The sequence below is a fragment of the Phoxinus phoxinus genome, assembly GCF_949152265.1.
Source record: "Phoxinus phoxinus genome assembly, chromosome: 22".
In the NCBI taxonomy this organism is placed as follows: domain Eukaryota; kingdom Metazoa; phylum Chordata; class Actinopteri; order Cypriniformes; family Leuciscidae; genus Phoxinus; species Phoxinus phoxinus.
The window spans coordinates 23,364,959-23,387,204 of record NC_136897.1 but is presented as its reverse complement, the minus strand read 5'-3'; the positions used below and the strand labels follow the sequence as shown (position 1 = coordinate 23,387,204).

General features: G+C 36.3%; 1 long non-coding RNA gene across 1 annotated transcript; it reads left to right on the top strand.

Moving 5' to 3' along the window:
- The first annotated feature begins 7,323 nt into the window (after positions 1-7,323).
- LOC306990960 lies at positions 7,324-8,174 on the top strand. Its single transcript, XR_013796001.1, has 3 exons — positions 7,324-7,652; positions 7,761-7,905; positions 7,997-8,174. It is a non-coding gene; the product is annotated as an uncharacterized lncRNA (long non-coding RNA).
- The last annotated feature ends 14,072 nt before the right edge of the window (positions 8,175-22,246 follow it).

Below are 22,246 nucleotides of genomic sequence, written 5' to 3'. Positions count from 1 at the left end.
GTGGCTCTTCACACGACGCACAAATCCGCTTTGCACTGTCTGCACTGTCATTGCATGTGATGACAGTGTAGAAATCTTTATTTCTGTCAGCATTGAAGGTATTTTGCGCATGCATATACTGTGTCCAAAACCACTGACTGATTCATACACTATTCATTACTTCGAGAACATAATGCAGAATGTAAAATGTGCACGTATGCATATTTTTATGATGTTAATGGTTGCATTGTCGTATTGAACGTAATTTGATTTTCTTTTAAATTACCTTGACTTTTGAAAAAAAAAATACATTTACAAACTTTTATGTTAGATGCGATTAATCGATTTAACACACGCACACACACACACACACACACACGCGTGCGCACACACACACACACACACACACAAACTTTTATGTTAAATGTGATTCGTCACGATTAATAGATTTTGCCAGCACTTGTGTGTATATATATATATTAGTGCTGTCATATCGATTAATACATATCAACATGTAAACATAAATATAATATATATTGATTATGTTAGATGCGATTAATTCTAATTAATCGATTTGACAGCACTAATATGTATATATATATATATATTATACAAACTTTTATGTTTGATGCGATTAGTCGCAATTAATCGATTTGACAGCACTAATAATAAATATATAATAAAAATAATTAGTGAAAAACCTTCAAAAGTAAAAAGTGGATACATTACTGCAATGAACAATTTTGGGGGGAAATATGCTTAATTGTTATAAAAATAAAGCCGCAATGCAAAAAAAAAAAAAAACTTTATTAATAACTAAATTCATTTTAAAAGTAGGCTTTTTTTCCTCCATGCCAAATTTTGCTGTCAATTGTGACTTGGATATGTTTGTGTGAGACAGTCATCTTCACTCTGATTCTCTGGCTGAGGCTGTAAAGCTGTCAGTGTACTTCACAGAGAATATGCCGTGCGTGTGCTCAGGTAAGAATGATCAAAATCGCTCTGCATTGAAATGCCATTGGAGCAGTTTACTGTCCCTCACTGTGGCGCTGTAGCTCAGCTGACGCACTTCTATAAATAGTGTGATGCAGATGCTTTTCCGTGATCTTGTGAACTCAGAGCTTAGAGCTGATAAATCCAACTTGCTGGGAAGACAATGCTTTGGTTTGAGATGGGATAAATGCACAGTACCAACACCGTGATGAACAGGATGGTGCATATCTACAGTACAGCATACACACTGGAAACAAAACACTCAAGAGTGTGCTGGTTGTTTGTCCTCAGTTTTCCCTGTTGTGAACTTTTGTCCTTCATGCACACTCTCATTTTCCCTTCGGTTTAAGCCTCTGAGATCCCATTAACTCTTGTAAGGAGCTCAGAAGACACACTGTTTAAACAATGCTGTCATTGGCCAAAAGACGTGAAGAACAAAGTCATGAACTATTCAGAGGTGTGGCTTAATGTCAGCACAGTTTACAAGTGCTGAACACCTGCCATCTTCACAAGGCAAAGGTAGTTACCTTGCTGGCCTAGCCTAGCTTGCTACAACAAGTGACCAATGAAGTTCAATGAAGTTTCATTTCCTAAAGGGCTAACATTTCTTATCTTTTCAGATTATATACGCCATTTAAAACCCTGATTCTCATTCTAAAAAAAAGGGTGCAAGCAGCAAATTATTCCTGTGATGCAAACCTGAATTTTCAAAACGTGTATATTTTTGTGGAAACTGTGATAAATGTTTTTCAGGGTTCTTTTATGAATAGGAAGTTCTAAAGAATAGCATTTATTTTTAATAGAAAACTGTATTGTTGTAACAATGTTATATATATTCATGTGTGTGTGTGTGTGTGTGTGTGTGTGTGTGTGTGTGTGTGTGTGTGTGTGTGTGTGTGTGTGTGTGTGTGTGTGTTATGAATTATAGTACTTTTTATACAATTAGCATTAAAAACAACAGGTTAAACATCATGCAGACTTCTAAGAACACTTTTGAATCTATTAGCGTAGTGTTGATGCTATTCACACATTGAACAGACAGTTTGTGTGCTTGTGTGAGAACACATTGTCACACAAATACATTTTCTGTCTGAACTAAACCCTCTGAAGATTTGCCAGTTTAAATAAGACGTGCTACAGAATATTTTATAAAATAGCGGATATATTTTCAAAATACATTTTCCCTCAGTCTCAGCTCTGAATACGAAGCCTTTCATTCTCAGGCAGGATGGATCGTGTCATTGCTTTTGATAAGAGGCAATCAAGAGAAGATCGAGAATAGCAGACAAACAAGAGGAACCACTTGAAGAAAAAAAAAAGCTTTCTCTGAATACGGGCATTTCAAGTGGCTAAAAAAAGCAGATTTGGAAGCTGGAGGCACGCTGTTCCTCACACTCAGCAGGCATTACTCCGACTGTTTGAATTATACAAAGAGAGTGTTGAGTCATGCATCATGTGAACTCGGCCTTTCTACTGAACGCTGAGTAATCTCCACATCTCTCTGTGGCAAAAACTTCTAAACATTTACTTAAAAATTTATTTATTCATTTATTTACAGATTGTTTAATGTACTCTGTGTCAAGGTTTCACATGCTTTCTTTAGATGACATTTTAAGCTCAATGCTCCAGGTCTGGCCCATCTTACCAGCTCTGCACTTGTCATTTCACAGGTCATTGCATCACCCAAAAGCCTGAAGGCCATTTTGATCATTTTTTTTTACACTTACAAACACGAGTATGCTTAGGCATACTTTTGGAATGTAATGAATTCCTGATAAAGATGAGCCAAATATGTCACAAATATGTCACAATATGTATTTGCCCTGATTCACATAGTCCAGACTGGTGCAGTGTATTGTGTACTCATCAAATATTTATGAGGAAATGTCTTATGAACAGAGAAGACACGAGCCAAAGGAACATTCTTCACAGTCTGTTCTATTTGGATTGACAAATAGGTCACAGTTTGAGACAGATTCATTGAACATGTTATAAAACATGGCCTAACCTAAAATAAATGTATTACAGATTATTGATCATTCATAAAATATGTAGGCCTACTTTAAACCACATCGCACCTGATAAGCTACAACAAAACAATCAGTTTCAGTTCCCACAGCTAGGTGTCACTGTTTTTGTTGTAGGGCAAAGCCAGTCCTCTCTGACATCTGTATCATTCACTTTTTTTTTTTTGAATACCAATGTTAAATATTTGCAATGTATTAAAAATCAACAATGTTGCATCTAATGATGACAGATGAGAGGAAATGGAAATGGATGGAATTGTGTGAAATCTTTCTTTTAAAATGCAAACCCTCTTTGGCCTGGGGAAAAGTCTTCATTAACATAGTTCCACATGACTGGTGTTGTTTGGAATGCTATACAGAAAATTAAATAATTAAATAGTATAAGTCATTTGGTCGCTCTTCTATGTAGAAGGTTTCTTCTTGCACACTGGGTTTGCATGTATAAGCTTATAGTGAAAAATAATATTAGCCTTTATTTGTTTTTTATTGCCCGTGTGTCTGCCAGTTGTATTACATGAGGCCAAGGGGAATTGCATTTTACCTGAAGATTCAATTTTGTATTTGAGTCAATCTAATAGATGGAAAGATACAGAAGGAAAAGCAACATGAGAAATCCCAGTGGAACTGGAAATAAAATATAAACATTTGTATCAGTATAAGCATTAAAACTGCACTTTTTTTATATTCTCATGTTTGTATTGTATAGGATCTCTGAGCTAACATCAGAAAATCATCCAGCTTTGTTTGCAAGAGTTCTAACACCCCAGGAGGAGACACGCCTGACAACAACAACACAACCAATGTCACAGCTTAGACAGGTCAGGGCAACTTTCTCACCAGACTGAGTAAACCAAGGCATTGTGATGACACAGAGCATAGCCTCATTTAATCTGTCTGTGCATTGCTGACATAATTACATGAGTTTGATTTTAAGTTGTCGGTTTTGTTTTCATAGACTCTCTCTTTTACATTCTCTAAATACGAAATTAGTTCAAATTCTGCAGGTATAAAGCAGGACCCTTGTGAGTAAACTGGATTGGCTTGGATTGGATAGTACAGTAATATGAAGAGCAAGTGTGCATTTCAAACCTGTTTATTTTATACAGTTGATTCAGCAACTAATTATGTGGTAACAGTAGTGATGGGTCGTTCGCGAATGAGCCGGATCTAAGAGCCGGCTCTTTTCGGTGAACGACGGGAGCTGGCTCGCATATCTGAAGAGCCGACTCTATTTAAAAATATATAGCCTATAGAAATTAAATCATTATGTAATAAAGAAATAATGAATTATTTTAATTTTATTTAAAATAATTGACTAATTCAAAGAAACACAACAAAATAAGTAGGCTATCGGCCTAAAGGCGCACACACATTCGTTTCGACTGTCTGATCAGCCTCACACTCTGTTCCTGTCAATCAAACACGCGATGTCAACCAATTATACTGCATGAGGGAGGGCCGAGCACGCACGCACGCACACACACACACTATATGCGGATAAACCGCTGATCGGGCGGATGGCGTGACAAAAAATAATATTTAAGCAAACTTGCAAGCTATGAGCCGAGCTGTCAGGAGGAGGCCTAAACGTCTCGTAAATGAGACTGACTGGGTTATTTTGTTTCGATATTAGTTATATTTTAAAACAACCAGTCATTGTAGCCTACCACTTGTGGAACATTTAAAAGAGAGGCAGATTATGGATATAACTCAGAAATGACATCGGGCAATGGCAGCGCAAGATGTTCAGAAGAACGTAAGAGCTAACTTCTACAAGCTCAAAAACATCCACATAAAAAAAGAAGGTAGGCCTAGGCCTAAGAAAAATTGTCGGAAAACTTTGCACATTAATTAGATCTGTGCAAGGCAAGCAGGCAATTTTTCGGGTTGTTATGGACAATAAAAAATGTGAATATTCACGTTGCACTGTTGTGCGGTGGACTTTCAGGGAGTTAAAACGTTTATTTTTTAAAGAGCCGTTTGTGAGTCAAAAGAGCCGGCTCATTTCAGTGAGCTGAGTCAAATGAGCCGGCTCACGAAAAAGAGCCGGATTGCCCATCACTAGGTAACAGACAAAGGTGTGCTGTGATTGGTTGATCGCTATAGTGATAGACAGAGCTCTGCTCTGATTCGTTTATCTCTGACAGATCTGTTGCACGTGATAGGCTTCTCTATAGTGATAGACAGATCTACTGTGATAGGCTGATCTCTATAGCGATAAACTGATCTCTGCTGTGATAGGCTGATCTCTATAGTGATAGGCAGAGCTCTGCTCTGATAGGTTGATGGCTTTGGCATTAGTCCAAGTTCAACAGTGACAGACTGAGAGCACTGGCTGATTAATGTATTCTATAGTTCAGAGATTCCTTTGGTTTGCCCTGACAATCTATTGCACACCTCTTGTGCAACTATGTCCCCATCACAATGAGTGTGCATTTAGCTTACAATATTATCTATTATCCCCACCAGCAGATTCTTAAAGGGATAGGTCACCAATAATTAATATTCTGTCATCATTTACTCACCTTAATGTCGTTCCAAACCTGAATTACTTTTTTCTTCTTCTGCGGAACACAAAATAACATATTTTGGGAAATGTCTTTTTTATTATTCATTATTATTATTATTACATACAATGGAAGTCAAAGGGCATGCAAATTGTTTGGTTCCCAACATTCTACAAAATATCCTCTTTTCATATTTGGGTGAACTATCCCTTTTATGCTTGTGGTTCATCAGACAGTCCTATTGCTTAAAGGGATAGTTCACCCAAAAATGAAAATTACCCCATGATTTACCCTCAAGTCATCTTAAGTGTATATGACATTCTTCTTTCAGACGAATACAATCAGAGTTGTATTAAAAAATGTCCTTGCTCTTCCAAGCTTTATGATGGCAGTGAATGGCCGTTTATGTTTTGAGGTCCATCAAAGTGCATCTATCCATTATAAAATTGCTTCATATGGCTCAGGGGGTTTAATAAAGGCCTTGTAAAGTGAAGCGATCTGCTGGAAGCTAGTTATTTTAGTCGATAAAGTTTTAAACATGGATATTTTTCTTACACGTCACTTCACTTCAGAAGGCCTTTATTAACCCCCGCAGAGCCGTGTGGATTACTTTTATCATGGATGGATGCTTTTTTATGGACTTCAAAACATAAACGGCCATTCACTGTCATTATAAAGCTTGGAAGAGCCGGGACATTTTTTTAAATAACTCCGATTGTGTTCGTCTGAAAGAAGAATGTTATATAACCTAGGATGACTTTAAGGGGTAAATCATGGGGTAAATTTCATATTTGGGTGCACTACCCCTTTAAGGAACCTTGATATGAGACTGTGTGTCCATTTTTAGACCAGCATACTCGTCGTGAGCAAACCTGTGGCTTTCTTGAGTAAGTAAAGTGGCCCAAGATGACACCACTCTCACCACTCACCACTCATAACTGTGCAATTTTTAGTAGACCCCCAAATGTTCATAAACGTAGTACCTCTTCTATTAGCCAATGCCCCGGAGTTGACAAAGAAACTCTCTGACCGGTCTTACTATGGTCAGGCATCGAGCTATGCAAAGAGGAAACTATTGCGCTTGCTTTTATGCAGGATAACAGAGAGTTCAGAGGTGATCTACTAATTAAGATACTTTGTCTCAATGGCATTGGAGGAATTTCCATTAGCCCCTTGAAACATGAAAGGATCAGATAACTACGTTCCTTTTGCACCCTTTACCATTGTAAAAGCTTGTGCAAATATGCAGCTCAGTTGTACTCAAACATGTAAAAAGTGACAAACAACTGATGGAATTGGCTCTGAATTAGCTTGAACTTGAAGTTTTAACAAACATAAACATAGAACACTTATTGTCACAGCGATGAGCACTTCTTATATTCACTGCAGTTCTCTTAGTACATTTTCACATTGAGATTTAAAACTACTGTTCTCTAATCTTCATCTCAGCCTGTAATCCTCCAGATGGCTCTGTAGAGACTTGATCTTAGAAAATCTTATAACCCCTGGATGATAGGGACCTTTTATTGTATTACTCAAAATGTGACCCACTGAGAACAATTTTACTGGTACTGTTTATCTTCTTGCCAGTTATAACTCTGCACTGTTTGTACTTAAAGGTGCAGTGCGTGATTTTTAGCGGCATCTAGCGGTGAGGTTGCGAATTGCAACCAACAGAAGTTACGGTGGCAGACAGGAAAAGCATCGTCTGAAACAGCAGAGAGTAGCCAGTTAAGCAATGAGGTTTCTTTACAAAGATAAATTAAGGAATTATGTTTAGCCGACTTTATTATTCAGTAAAATGATATGTTATTGCGAAAATGACTGTTATTGTGTCATCATTGTGTCAGTGTTTTATTCGCTGACTTTAGCTAGCTTCTTTGCACGGAGAACAACATAGTGACGAAACGCGCTTTGTAATAGTTTGTCCGTTTAGGGTTCCTGTAGAAACATTTCGGCGCAAAATGGCAAATTTCAATGTTAGGGGACCAGTGGTGATAGAAATGGCTCATTCTAAGGTAATAAAACATAAAGGTATATTAAAACTTTTGAATGGTAGTGTAAGGATATTTTTGTGTTACACTGGAGAAAGTAAGTCAGACAGATTCGGAACAACATAAGCGTGAGAAATTTTATATTTGTAAAGGTAAGATTCTGCTTTAGAAATATAGGCTACCTTTAAAATATACAATGTGTGTTGAATAGAGAAATCGCAGTGTGCAAACCATTGTGATGATGACGTGAATATTAACAGGTGTTGCAGTCTCTTCTTGTTAATAAATAAACAGCATTCACTGGACGGAGCCCTTCCAAGGTCTTTCCACACAAAGCCTATTGTCTTCCATCTGAAAACACTCATCGGCCACCCTTATATGAAGGAATACGCCTTAGCAAGCAAGGTCTGCTATTTATAATACTTCTATCTTGTCTATCTCTCTCTCCTAAGCTCTGTAAGTCTGACTTCCTTGACAACCTACTCTTTGTTTTCAGTGGCACTCGTTCAAGTTGAGAGTGTGAGGAGCTTACGTCCTGGAGGTTATCAGACATAGAGACGGCTGTAGCCCAACAAAGAAACTCCCCATTTTGGAGGCGTAGAGTTCCTGAGGAACAGGAGCTACATACGGTTGCAGTCCTGCCAAGAGCATGTGGATGAGGTTGTCTTGGAATTGCTGTAGCCTATCATCACAGCTAGGTAAAAGTCATCAGTGTTTTTCTTTCATTTTTAAGTTTTAGAGTTACATCGTGTACGCGCCAATGGGCTTTATGATTCTTTTGACAAATAAGTAAGCATTAAAAATGCATTATCTGAAAATGCAAGCTTAGCATTCCCTATTCATGTCAATGATAGGTCCAAGACCCAATCGCAGAACCTGATTTCACCAAGTTGGAACAATCCTGGAACAACATTCCAATCAACCAATCAGATTTGAGGAACAAGTTTGCAGTTTATGTAAAGATGAGTCTTACAACAAGGGTCTACATCGGTCTTGTTCACCTATCATTTCCCTCTGATTTTAGGGATAACTTATGGGTTGGGTTAGGTTTAGACAGGCTGATGACACCACAAGAACGTGCACAACCCCAAACCCTTCATTAGCGGATATTAGAGCTCTCCAAAAACGTGGGCCTTAACCAAACCTCAGGGGTTTGAACTACATGAAAATCTTGGATTCCTTTTTTTCCCATTTAGATCTGGAAATAAGGTTTTAGATCTTTTTTTTGAGAAAGTTTTAAAGGTTATGATGCAAATTAAATTTGATTACATTTTTTTTTTTTTTTTGTCAGATTTCAATGCTAAAAGCCCCCTAACAAACCAAACATGAATAAATTCAGAAATTCTCATAATATAATTTGCAATGAAAACAATGCTGTTTAATTAGAAAATTTCAAAAAGCATTTTCATTTATTTGTTACTTTCTTCTGTTGGACACAAAAGAAGATATTTTAAGAAGTTTTGGTAACCAGTCAGTTGACAGTAGCCATTGACTTCCATGGAAGGAAAAAAAAAAGTATTTTTTTTTCCTTCCATGGAAGTCAATGGCTACTGTCAACTGACTGGTTACCAACATTTTTTAAATATCTTATTTTTTGTTCCACTGATAAAAGAAACTAATACATGTTTGAGACAACTTGAGGCTGAGTAAATAATGACAGTATTTTCATTTTGGGGTGAACACCTTTAAATGTGCTTTTCAGTAAAATGGCTTTTAGGATTGTATGAGCTTTTAGCAAGATCACTTCAAATATGACAACATATCATTCTGTTTTCAGAACTGATCAGTCAATATTATCCATGAAATAAGAGGCGATGTGTGTGTTCGTCTTTAAGCTGCTCTAGTGTTGGCCATTAGCGCAATGCAATGTGTTCCCGGAGCTTTCTCTTGTTTGTGTGGCAAGAATGACATCAGAAGATCATCCTGCTTTGTTTGTCAATGGTCTAATACACCAATAGGAAACACATACTGACAACAACATAACCAAGTTAGAGCCGGCTTAGCCTTAACAGGTCAGGGATAGCCATTTCACAAGACTGGGATAAATTTAAAAGGAACAGAGGCATGGCGTAGCCTGATTTAACCGGTCTGCTAAGAGCATTTGCTTTATTAATTCCTTATTTTAACTAAGATTTGTTCCAAAACTATAGCAAAGCAAGTAATAGACCCTTGTAGTTAAACATGACTGGCTAAACTCCAATGTGGTGCATTTTGAGTGTAATCCAGTCACTGGTCTATAATCCTCTAAAGACAGTTTTATGGTTTATAGGAAATTATTTTCCATGTTTAAATATTTTCTTTTATCCCAGATTAATATGTTGTTACTAAGCAAAAGTTGCTATTTTTTTGCCTGTGCCCGATACACTGGAAAAAATAATTGTGTTCGAGTTACTTGAAAAAAATATAGGAAACCATTTTACTCAAAAATTTGTAAATGTCACAAATAATTACAAAGAAATGGCAAGTAACATTAAATTAACAATGCGATTTCAAAGTATAAAATGATTGAATGAGTTAAAGGAGTATGTTTTACAAGAAAATACTTTCAGTCTTTTTAGTGCTTGCAGTTTCTTTGCAATTATTTGTGACATTTAGCAATTTCTGAATGAAAATGACTTCCTTATTTTGGTTGTTAGGCATCATATCATACAGCATTGTGTATTGTAGCATGGTTGGGACGCTGTTTTGATCAACTCTGGGACTGGAAACTGTTTTATAATCCATTTTAAATGTATGCTTGAAATGAAACATTGCAACAACAAAAAAAGTGTAGGGCGTCAGCGAGCATTTTAAGACTATTGATTGATTTTCAAGTCCTATAGACTGATTCTTGTGCAATGCATAATTTACACCCTACTACTTCCCCAAGCTTGCGCTAACTAAGGAAGCTCGGTGAAAACACAGTGTGACATGCAAGAGTTCAATACAATTGTTGGTTAAGCGCAATATGTTTGATTCCAACAGCTTTTCATTTATTCAAATTCAAAAACCAAGCTGTGGAATTGACACAAATGTGAATGACTGATGGAATTTGTCCTGAATTGGTCTGTAAAAAGCATAAAAGGCTGGTTTTATGAAGAACAAACACATAACAAAAATGTTTTGTACTTCCTGGCTTCATGCATCAAACATGTTCTCTTTTCACAAATCCATTAGGCCCTGTTTTTTTGTTGTTGTGCTATTATACACTTTAATGTTTTTTCTGAAAAACAAGAGCTCTGCACATTGCGTTACTGGCTGATAGCATCATTGACCTTACGTTCCTGACTGGACTCTTCCTGTTACGGTTACTTGGATCTTCCTCTGGCGTCTATAAATAAACCCTTCTGTCTCACCCAGTGACTGTGGCTGGAGTTCAGCTTTATTTCAAGGTCCTTTAATGCTCCTGTGCTCTTTTTAGAAGTACTCTTTTGCAATTGTTCCTGTAAGGACAAAGCACCCGATTGGATTTTATTTGTACTGACAAAGTGTGGTACTTTGTAAACTTCCAGGACTATTGTTATTAATGCATTAACTCTGAATACAGCGGCTGAGTGCTTCACCCACAGACACTGTGCAAAACGTTGAGGAAAGGACGGGCTATTAATGTGCTAGTATGAAAAGAAACCCTGCGGAGTCTGTTTAATCCGAGACACAATCTTACAGAGCTTATTAAAAACCACATGAAATCTATTTGGACTGTAATCGGATGTCTGTGTTTTTATCAGTTATTAACTAATTACGTCTGCCATTTTATGATTCAGACAGGATCTCTGTTTCTACTAAAAATAATAAAATATAAATGAAGGTTCACCCAAAATGAAAGATTCTGTAATTAGATACTCATGTTTGTGCTTTTCTAAACCCACGTGTAGTTATTTAAAAAAACAGAACATTTATTTAATATTTAGAATGATTTTTGAAGGATCATGTGACAGTGAAGACTGGAGTAATGATGCTAAAAGTTTGGCTTTGCCATCGCAGGAATAAATTACATTTTAAAATATATTAAAATAGAAAACAGTTATAATAATATAATAATATTTCTCAATATTGTTATACTTTTTTATTTTTTATTCAATAAATGCAGGCTTGGTGAGCATAGAAACAATTAGAAATCTTACAGACCCCGAACTTTTGATGTGATTATATAATTAATATATATATATAATTTATTTGATTTTTAATATTCAATTTTTATTCTATTTAATTATTTTTATATAATAGTTTTCAATTTAGTCTGTCTCTGGATCTGTCTCTTTAACATATTCATAGCTACTAAGAATTTTTCAATCGCTGGTGGCAAAGTCCTCGTATTTTGTCCATTTCAAGCCTCTCGTAGCTGCTTATGTTTAGTTTGCTGAGACGGCGTCACTGAAGTTGAGTTGCTGCTGTTTAGCCTATTAATGACACACTCAACCTTGAGAAACTCCCCTGCCAGTGCCAAGAGAGAGCTCTTCACAACTCCTGTGTGCTGTCAGGGTAATTCATATGTCAAAACCCACTTGTTTATATCGATGCGCCAGTTTAACATTTCCCCCCCCCCAGAAAGTCTGGTGCTGCTGAGTCTGATGCAAGGCTAGTGCAAGAGACACTCTTGCATCCTCATTATTCCAGTAGACTCTTTTTATTGGCTGAGGTTTTGTCTGTCCTCTCAGTTGCTAGGCAGAGTGTCTTTGTGTCTTACTGTATGAGATCATGCATTTGTAGATGTTTGTTGTTGTTGTTTTTAGTGTAATTATCACGTGTCATTATCATACACTGTTAAGGAAAGTCTGGTTGTTGTTTTTTTACAGTTTTACTTGAATAGAGCATTGTGTTGTGTTTTAGGGTTAATGATCATTTCTGTAAAATGACTGCATAATGTCCTGGCAGAAATTAATATTTTTATTTCATTTTTTTTACAGTATATTTGTAAACGTGACCATGCTATATATAGCCTAATATATTATAATTATTATAAGAATATTTAAAATATTCTTATTCTATGTAATATATATATATATATAATATATCGTATAGGCTATATGATATGACCTCATATATATATATATAGGCTATATATATATATATATATATATATATATATATATATATATATATATATATGAAATCATGTATTTTAAATGTTATTATTGTTTTGTGTAATTATCTTGTTATATAAAACTATATTATTCATATTTAATATTATATTAACATATTTAATATATTTTATTATTATTTATAGATTGTATATATATATATATATATATATATATATATAGGCTATATACTTTTTTATATAGGCTATATTACATTTATAATTAGAATTAAAATTTAAATATATGTTATGTGTTCAAATAATAATGTGTTAAAAAGAAAATAGAAAATGAATCATAAAATCATACATAACTTCCAATTATTTTAATCTTTGGTCAGTCCGGCTACAAGCATCACCACAGGAATATAATGCTTTTTAATATTAATTTTCTCAAAAAAAATATGTATGTAGGCCTATGTGTGATTAATTCAATTGATTCATTAGGATATCATAATTAATTTGATTAAATTGTATTACTTGATTAACAGCCCTATAAAGTTGCTGGTGTGGTGTGTGTGTGTGTGTGTGTGTGAATCAACACACTCTTCATTCTCTGTGTTCACATGTTTTCATCAGAAGCATTTTGAAGAAAGCACTAATATCTTCCCACGCTGCACTGCTCTCAGAGCTGTCTCCCCGTGTGCCCGCTGGCATTCTGCTGAGGCAGAAAACAAGGACAGTGATATATCCCCTTATTACAGTCCATCCATCATTTTAATACGTAGGGTAACGACTTGGTAAATTATTCTGGACTTACTTAAGCTTAATTCTCTTGTATATGTCAATGACACATTCAAATCAAAGGGCGCTCAAAATAGACCTGCATTCTGAATTGCTGCTGTCTAGTTGACACAAAAGTCACATTTTATTTTGTGCAGTCTGCAGGGTCTTACATGGCAAATGTCCAGATTTTAAACCAAGGTTGTCCTTGTCCTAGAGAAATCACAATTAATCAAGATTACAGGTGGAAATGCTTATTTCCATCGCACCCTGGCCCAAACCAGCTCGCCACGTTCATTCATCATGCCTTAGAAAAAACAAATGATCTTCTTTACCTTGTGAAAGCTAATCCATGCAGTCCACAGTTATAATAAGAACCAGAGTTTAAGTGCATGTTTTTGTCTTCCTTTTAAAAGTGACATTTGCATAGTCACAATAGTGTCTTAATGCATTCAGGTTCGACAAACTCATCTGTCTTGTGCTTTAAGTCAATGTAAAGATCCACAACGCAACATATGACAAATTAATGACCCTGATCCAAAAATGCCGTCTTGATTTCAGATAATGTGACCATTGACCTTATATTAAAATGGACATTTCACACACCGATATGAAGTACTTACGAGGTTAACTTGTAACTGTTGAGTCATTTTTCTGAGAAAGTGTTATGGATTTCTCATGTAGCTGTTGCTATGACTGGCCAATCGCTGAGCGGTGTTGAATCTAGTGCGATGGAGAGACATGCCTGCTCAGAAACGTTAATGTTTACTTTGAAATTCCCTCTTTAACCTACAAGTGTACTGACGTGACCACATGTAGAAAACTTTCTGAGATTCGGAATCGCACTAGATAAGACTTTTACGAATTTGCTTTGAATTACCCAGATCTAAGCACATAAGTGAAAGTCGGTGTCCACTAAACCTGTCTGTCCTGAGAGATTAGACTCCGTGCTTTGCGGACCTATGATCTGATTCCCAGCACTAAGTTTAGATTCAGCTCAGGGAGACTTTTGGATCTTCAAAAGGTTCTTTTTCACCTGTCAGCCCCTGAAAGTGTTCAGCAGGAGTGCAAACTTCTATATGAGAAAAACATTGAACTGAAACTCAAATGATACAAACACATACTGTGTAAAAATAAGGCCTGTTTCACACTGCATATATGCAGCATGCGCTTGTTGCAGCGGGTTCACATTGTGCTTTTATGTAAATAAATGAAAACAAATAAATAAATAGCAAATAAATCAAAAGTAGATTCAAATCAATAACTGAAAAAAAGAGTAAATAAATAAACAAACAAACAATAAAATAAGTAGATACATAAATAATTTAAATAAACAAATAAATACAAATTTGATCAAAATAAATAAGGGAATAAATTATAAATAAACTACAAAAAATAAAACAAAAAAGTAAATTTTTTAGTAAATTAACTGAATACATTATTAAATAAATAAACAATAAAAGAGGTAGATTCAAAAAATAAAAAATAGGTTAAGATAAATAAGTAAATATGCGGAAATAAATAATTAAAACAAACAAATAATTAAAACAAACAAAGACATTAATAAATACGGTATTACAGTATTCAGTACTATGAGAAGAAAAAAATATTTTAAAAGAAACAAAATACTTTTCCAAATAATATTGTCAACAAAGTGAAACTTTGAACCTGGCTTGTGAACCTTTTCATTCTGTTAATGATGATAAATTACGGAAAAGTACAAAATGTGCTGCTTGTATACAATGTGAAACAGATATTTTGAGTGTAGAAATATATGTGCTTTATGGTAAAAAATAATTAATATGAATAAATCACCCTGACTAGTTGGTTACACAAAATGTAAGGGGATCTCTTTACTCTTTACAGTGTTTAGTGTATTTTCAACTCATCATTAATTCTCATTGCCCAGTACTAAATAAAAAATGTCGCTTTTGTGCTTCAAAGAATTTATCACATTTACACAATTGTTTTATTTCCACCTCTTGGGTTAGATAAAAAAATAAATATATATATTTATTTATTTTTTACATGACCTGCTCATGTTGATCACCAAGCCTCTAGGACAAACAGCAACAAGCATTTGTTTTCCTTGCTGTATAAAAAAAAAAAAAAAGATATTTCAGAATACTCCATATACCGGCTGCTCAGGTTATTCTCTGCACGCATGTATCCTGCACATACCGGCAGAGAAGTTTCTTAATAAAGTCTGGTTTGATGCACCAGATAGCAGTTATCATCTGGTGTGTGATGATAATTCTGGTGTCAGAAATTTCAAAGCCGATTTATTTCATCCTTCAAAAACTTTCTTCCAACTAATAAAGTCTGCACAGTGATCCTTAAGCCTTGCTGGCTGCAGCTGATATATAAGTCAACTTAAGCTACTGGCATTAGATTTCTGAGAGTGAACTTTCATGACACGACCTACTTGTCCTTGAAGTTTGAAGGATTTTTTTCTTCATTTGTGAAAATTAAAAAAAAAACTATCTATCTATCTATCTATCTATCTATCTATCTATCTATCTATCTATCTATCTATCTATCTATCTATCTATCTATCTATCTATCTATCTCTTTGGGTTTGGTTTGGTTTTCACTGTGTTCTGTTCCTGTTGCGGTTAATAAGTTTTCACACACCTGTTTCTGTTCACCTCAATTACGTTCTCCAGTATTTAAGCCCTGAGTTTCTGTTCCTTTGTCCCGTATCGAGTTTTACACGGTTGTTTATTATTCCTAGTGTTCTCCGACACTCTCCCTGTGTGTGGATTTATTATTAAAGACTATTGCATATCTCTCTCTCTCTCTCTCTCTCTCTCTCTCTCTCTCTCTCTCTCTCTCTCTCTCTCTCTCTCTCTCTCTCTCTCTCTCTCTCTCTCTCTCTCTCTCTCTCTCTCTCTCTCTCTCTATTCATGTTAGCATCTGTTTAATTTGCCTAGCTTCTGCAATGTATGTGTATAATATCCTAAATATTGTAGAGTTCATTTGAAGAGCAAAATATATGGGAAGTGTTTCTCTTCCCTTTTTAAAGCTGCTTAGGACAGCAAAATAAATATACTAACTGTGCATGATTATAGTTTACATTTCCCCTGTTGAATACAGATGCGCAGCTCTTTTTTGCTTTGCGACCCACCAGCTAGAACCACTATTGTATAGTGTATGTGTGTTTAAAAATGAGAAAGCAATGCAAACAGTGCGTTTACTATTATCACCTGACTGAGTGACACATACACTCTAAGAAAAGTCTGTTAAAATAGGGGCCAATGTACTGTGTTAATAAGGAATTCTCTGTATTGATATTTTACAGGGTTTTTATCTGTATTTTGAATTACGCATCGCTTTGTCTTTTGTGTTATGGGTTAAAGGAAATGTCTGTAAACTTAACAGATTGACCTGGCAGAAAATGACCTTTTTTACTTACAGTGTATATAAAATCTGGATGCTGCCATATTTATAAAGATATCTATATTAATAAAGATTTGATGATCAATTGGAACTTGGAACTAAATTGTATTGTGCAATGCTCTTCCGGATTTAATAACACTTGAGTTTATGTCATAGATTCCTCTTGAAATTTATGACCACTGATAACAATGTGCAAGATAACAAATCAGTTCCATGTTATCATGGGTGTATACTGATTTTTTGTTGTTGTTGAAGAGGTGAGTCAGGCTGGTATCATCAGGCTAAGGATAATGAAAACTGGAATTATTGAAAGTTGAAGTGTTTCATTTCTGCACCAAAAATAACAATTGTTTCTAACAGGATTCCTGAACACCCCATTGGTCATTGTTTAACAAACATACTCATGCCATTGGCCTCATACGCAACACTATTTGAAATAAAGGTTCTTTATTGGCATTAATGGTTCCATGAAGAACCTTTAACATCAATGGAACCTTTCCATTGGACAAAAAGGTTCTTTATAGTGGAATTTTAAGAACTGTTCACTGAAAGGTGAATAGTTTCTCTATTTTTCTTATGGAACCTTAATTTTTAAGAGTGCATATCAGTTTTGTTTGGTTGCTCAAACAAATAGAACAAGATTCCGGTGCCACATCTTTTGGGACAGACAGAAAGAAAGACAATGAAGATGGGAGAAAGAACAAATATGCCAAACTACTGTAGATTATAAAACTCATGCAGGGTTTTTATTTGCAGACAGGGATGTTCATAAATCTAGAGCTGCGCAGAACTCTGATGGCGAGCTAAATGTGCACTGAGAGACACAAATGCCACATTGCTGATGACATTTATCAATTGATAGCAGTGAATTATCACATGCTGAGATCAAAAGTAGACACTGGGCCAGAACAGTCATTTAAACTCCCTCAGAAGCTATTTCGTTTCTTTTCATTCTCTCGTTTAAGATGACATGGCTTTTGATGGCGGGAACATGCCTGGGAAACTGTAATTACGACCCTAAAGGTCGGTGTGGTGCAGTATGAACAAATGTGGACTAGTATTGGTCTGACACAACTGATAGTGGGTTATGGACTGTGAGGCGAGCGTATCTGTAAATGGGCGAGTTACCCTGCTGTCTCCGGGCGACTGTAGATCGCACCCGATGGAATGTGTGTGAAGGTGTGGGACAGAAAAGGTGTGTGATCATTCAGTAGCTAAAGGTGCTATAGAGGAAGAGCAGATAAATGTGCTTGTGAACATCTTAGCTGCCTTTCACTGTGTAAATGACCTCAGTTGATGTGGTTGTTTCAGAATTGCATTCGTGTGTTCTTGTTTTCGTAACCTTTGGGCATTTTTTTTTATCTGATTGAGAATTCTTTTGAAAAATACCAGAAGGGAATGTCATCCTCGCACGTGCTTACGGTTGGCTACTACTGTAATATACTGTTGCACAGTGTTCTGCGACACTTATTCTGTGGTGCTGCAACACTTCTACTTCACCACAAATCTACAGTGGAGAACACACTGCGCAATACGGGTTTATGCACAACACACTTCTGTATTCGGTCAAACACGTTGCGTCGCTTCTGCTTCAGGTCTTTTGCATGTGCTTCATTAAAGTCCCCATGAAATCAAAATTGATGTTTTTTGGCTTTTATGATTATGTTAGTCTTACTGTTATCTATAAGCTGTGCCACAATGACAACATTCACATTTAGAAGATATAAGCATTCAAAACATAAGGCCCGTTTACACCAAGGACGATAACTAAAGATAACGATAAAGATATAGTTCTAAAAATCGCTGTCAATATTAAATAATCGCAGAGTTCACATCACAGCTGTAATGATAACGGCACAGAGAAACTATATTGTTGGAATCACTTTGAGAATGATTTTATCCAGCTGATGAACGATAAAAACATTGACAGCCAATCAGAATTCATCCTGCAGTGACAAACTCAAGCATTTAAAGCGGCAGACAAGCAAGCGCTTAGAATAAACCGAACGATATCGTCCACAGGGACGCTAGTTATCTTTATAGTTATTGTTCTTAATGTGAACTGACCTTTACAATCTCTCTCTTCCGCCAATATGATCAATGATTTTGATGACATCACTCTGCACTTCAGCTTCTCATCAGATTTTCTGGCCAATCAAATGCTCTGGAATCTGAAGTGTCCCGTCTCAATAGACACTGAAGCTGCGGCTAAAATCGGGTTAGGGTTAGTTCACACATTTACTATTTTCTACATGGTGAATGGCACAGTGCATTATATAGGGGATAGAGAATGATTCAGACAGTGTAAATGTACTTTCCATTTGGTATCCCATTAGTGTCACGTGAACCGCCGCAGCTCCGGTCCAGAGACACGAGAGCGGATCATATGTGCAAATCGGCTCAGACCAGAAAACGTATCCATTAGAAATCTGCACAGAATGCTATATTTTAAAGCGATGTGGAGGAGATTAGAAGGAGAAACGGTTAGAGATTAGGAGGAAACTGTGGCTTTACCGGGCTCAACGGCTCTGGCCGAGCTGTGATATAAACTAAATGCTATGGGCTATTTAAAAAAAGGGGAGGAGCTGTTCGATATGTTATGTCCTGTCTTCCCGTTTCAGTGGAAATGATGTCAACACACTGAATAATGTAATGCGTGTTTCAAGGCCCCTCAGTGGGCTATGAGCCGCTTCTTTTTGGCGAATGAAAACATGTAGCGCAATATAGTCTAATTCTCTAACTAATTGATTTGAACTGAATAATGAGAAGAAAAAATAGGCTGAATAATGACACTATTGTCTGCGGATGAAAATGTTCATTTAAAATATTTTTTTTGTTGGTTTAGTGTAATATAGCCTAGTTAAGGCCAATTCAAAATCTGTGGAAACATACCCTGTGATTTTTTGTGTATTTTATTTTATTTAATGATATGTCTCATTGTTATTTCTTAAAAGTTCTAAAAGAAATGTTAATGGAACCCTTAAGCAACATCAATTATTAAGAGGGACTGGAATGTACTGAGCATAGTGTATCTATACTAGTGATACTCTAGTATCTGGAACCATTGGCGTTTAGCCTATATGTAAACATGTTTTTTTGTTTTTGTATTTGTCTGTTACTGTTTGTGGTTGGACCATTTGTGTCCTTAATAAAGCTTTTATGATGATGATGATATACTGCTAAGCTTCTTCTTTTTTTTTTTTTATACCAGCTATCGAATACATAAGAATGGCATTGTTTGTTACTGTAGGTCTTAGCTTCTCAGCATGTTTACTGGACAATGTTACAGTTATCATTTCACACATTTGTCATTAGCAAAAGGTCTGCGGAGGAAATTGAATTTAAACAGCTTGTTGGAGCCAAACACAATAAGATTGAATTAGTCGCTATAATGTGCCGTCAGATATATGACAACAACCTGCAGGGAGCATTTAAAGCTCTCGGGAGACAAGGTGAGAGGGGCATTAAGCAGGAAAAACAACTAAACACGACCCATGGTGAGTCAAGCTGCCCCGTCTCCATGACCCCCACCCAAAACATGTCCATTCCACTCCATACATCTCTGTCCATGAGCGACACTTAGATGTCATTACACCCCGTCACAGAACATAATCAGTCACCTCCAGTCTGGCCCAGAATAGATTTTTAAATTGTCTTGTTGCACATGTGTTTTATTTTAAACTGTTGCCACCAGCTCTTATTTGTGCCTGTGATTTGATCGGTGGAAAGGCTCAAAAGTGTCTCAAGACTGCATATTTTCCGTACTCAGTTAGAAACACATTCACAATCAGGAAGAAAATGGACACATTATTCAAAAATGTGTTTGTCTATATTGTATTTGTACTTAACCCTGGAGGGCTGGAAGAGTTGCATCAGATTTGAGGGACTCACAAAAACAGATTTCTCTTTGTTGTCTGTATTCTTTCAGTTTCCCAGCATCCTCTCAGCAGAGCTCAACATGCATTGTAGTCTGAAAGCGACAGCTGCATTTTAACATTGATCAGCCTGTGTGTTTTTGAATCATTTGGTTTGCAATTGGTTGAATTTTCACAACAGCATGTACATCTGAAGTACATCTGGTTATTTATAATCTCTTGGTTATTTAGTTGGCAATCCAGTGCTGGGTTATTTTGACCTAGCGTGCTGGGTTTTATACATTAACCCATTTGCTCGATTTTGGCAGCCTGTTATCGCTTAAATAAGTCTCTATAGCACGCAGTGTGTTTATCGTGCATTTTTATACGCGGAAATTTGTTTTTACGTGCATATGATAAGCAGTTTCCACGTGTAATACACACGCATCCCACACCACTAATTCTACCCAAACGTATAATACACACGCACCCCACAACACCAACCAACCATAACCAACCCATGCGTATCCTATGCACGTAAAAACTAATTTTTGCGTATAAGTTACACGATAAACACACTGCGTGCTATAGAGATGCATTTAGTGTGATCAGTCAACAAGAAATTGAAAGTTAAATAATAAAAACGCACTCTAAATTCTCTGTTAAGGCTATATAAAACAGGAACAGTTAAAATATTTTTTTATTCCATTATTTTAATCATACTCAAAAACATTTTAGTAAACGTTTTGAGGTGACGGAGGCAGCAAGAGCATTCTCTGGGAATCGGTGGGAAGAAAACTGCTAGGTTGTTCCATTTAGCAAAGTTACATCAAAAACAGCTTTACTTGTCTGTCAGAAATGTAAGTTTCAACCCGTGAAACGAATAGCGCGATCAGCCGCGACGCCAGATCAATATAGCACTCCGATTGTAGTAGTCAGTGGAGCGCGTGGCGTCGCACCATTCTTATCTCGTTTGGCGGGAAGTGAAAATTCGGGCGTTGAAGGCTAGCGTTCCAAGCAGACCTAGCTGCGACGTAGGCTACATGTAAACAAAAAAAGTCAAATTTGAGACTACAGACGTTTTCCTATTTGTAACAGAAATAATTTGATATGAAAACAATGTAATATAAACCTTATTCTCATTCAGGGAGTTTTCCCTCAGGAAGTTTTCTCTCAGTAGGCTACAGAGCACAAAATGACCATTGACACATTTTTCCAGTTTAGGCACAGACTACCCAACATTGGGTTGCATTGACCCAGTGCTGGGTAAGTGTGTGAAGGGGATTCATCATTTGTTTTGACAGTTAAATTGACCCAGCAGCTAATTTCTTTTCATTCTTCCATCGCTACGGGATATTATATATAGCAGTTGAATATTTATATGATTCAAGGTTCATTATTATACTGACCATTCTAACTGGTCACAATAAGGCTTGCAAGCTTTAGTCTATTCCCAAGGCCGACAGACGGATGGGCGGCGCCAACAATGACAGTGGGGTATTTCATGCCATCCTAATGAGGATCCATGCCCCCAGTAGTGCAGTAAGTGTAACTAAATGTATTGTCTAATTTTGGTGTGTTGCCAAATGGGGTAAAGTCCCCAGCTGTGTTGTGACTACATTGCACGTGTTTGCTTCTGTAATGAAAGCCAGGATGATGTACAACCTGTGTAAAAATAGGATGTCGGGGGGTGTGCAGCATTAGGGACTGTTGT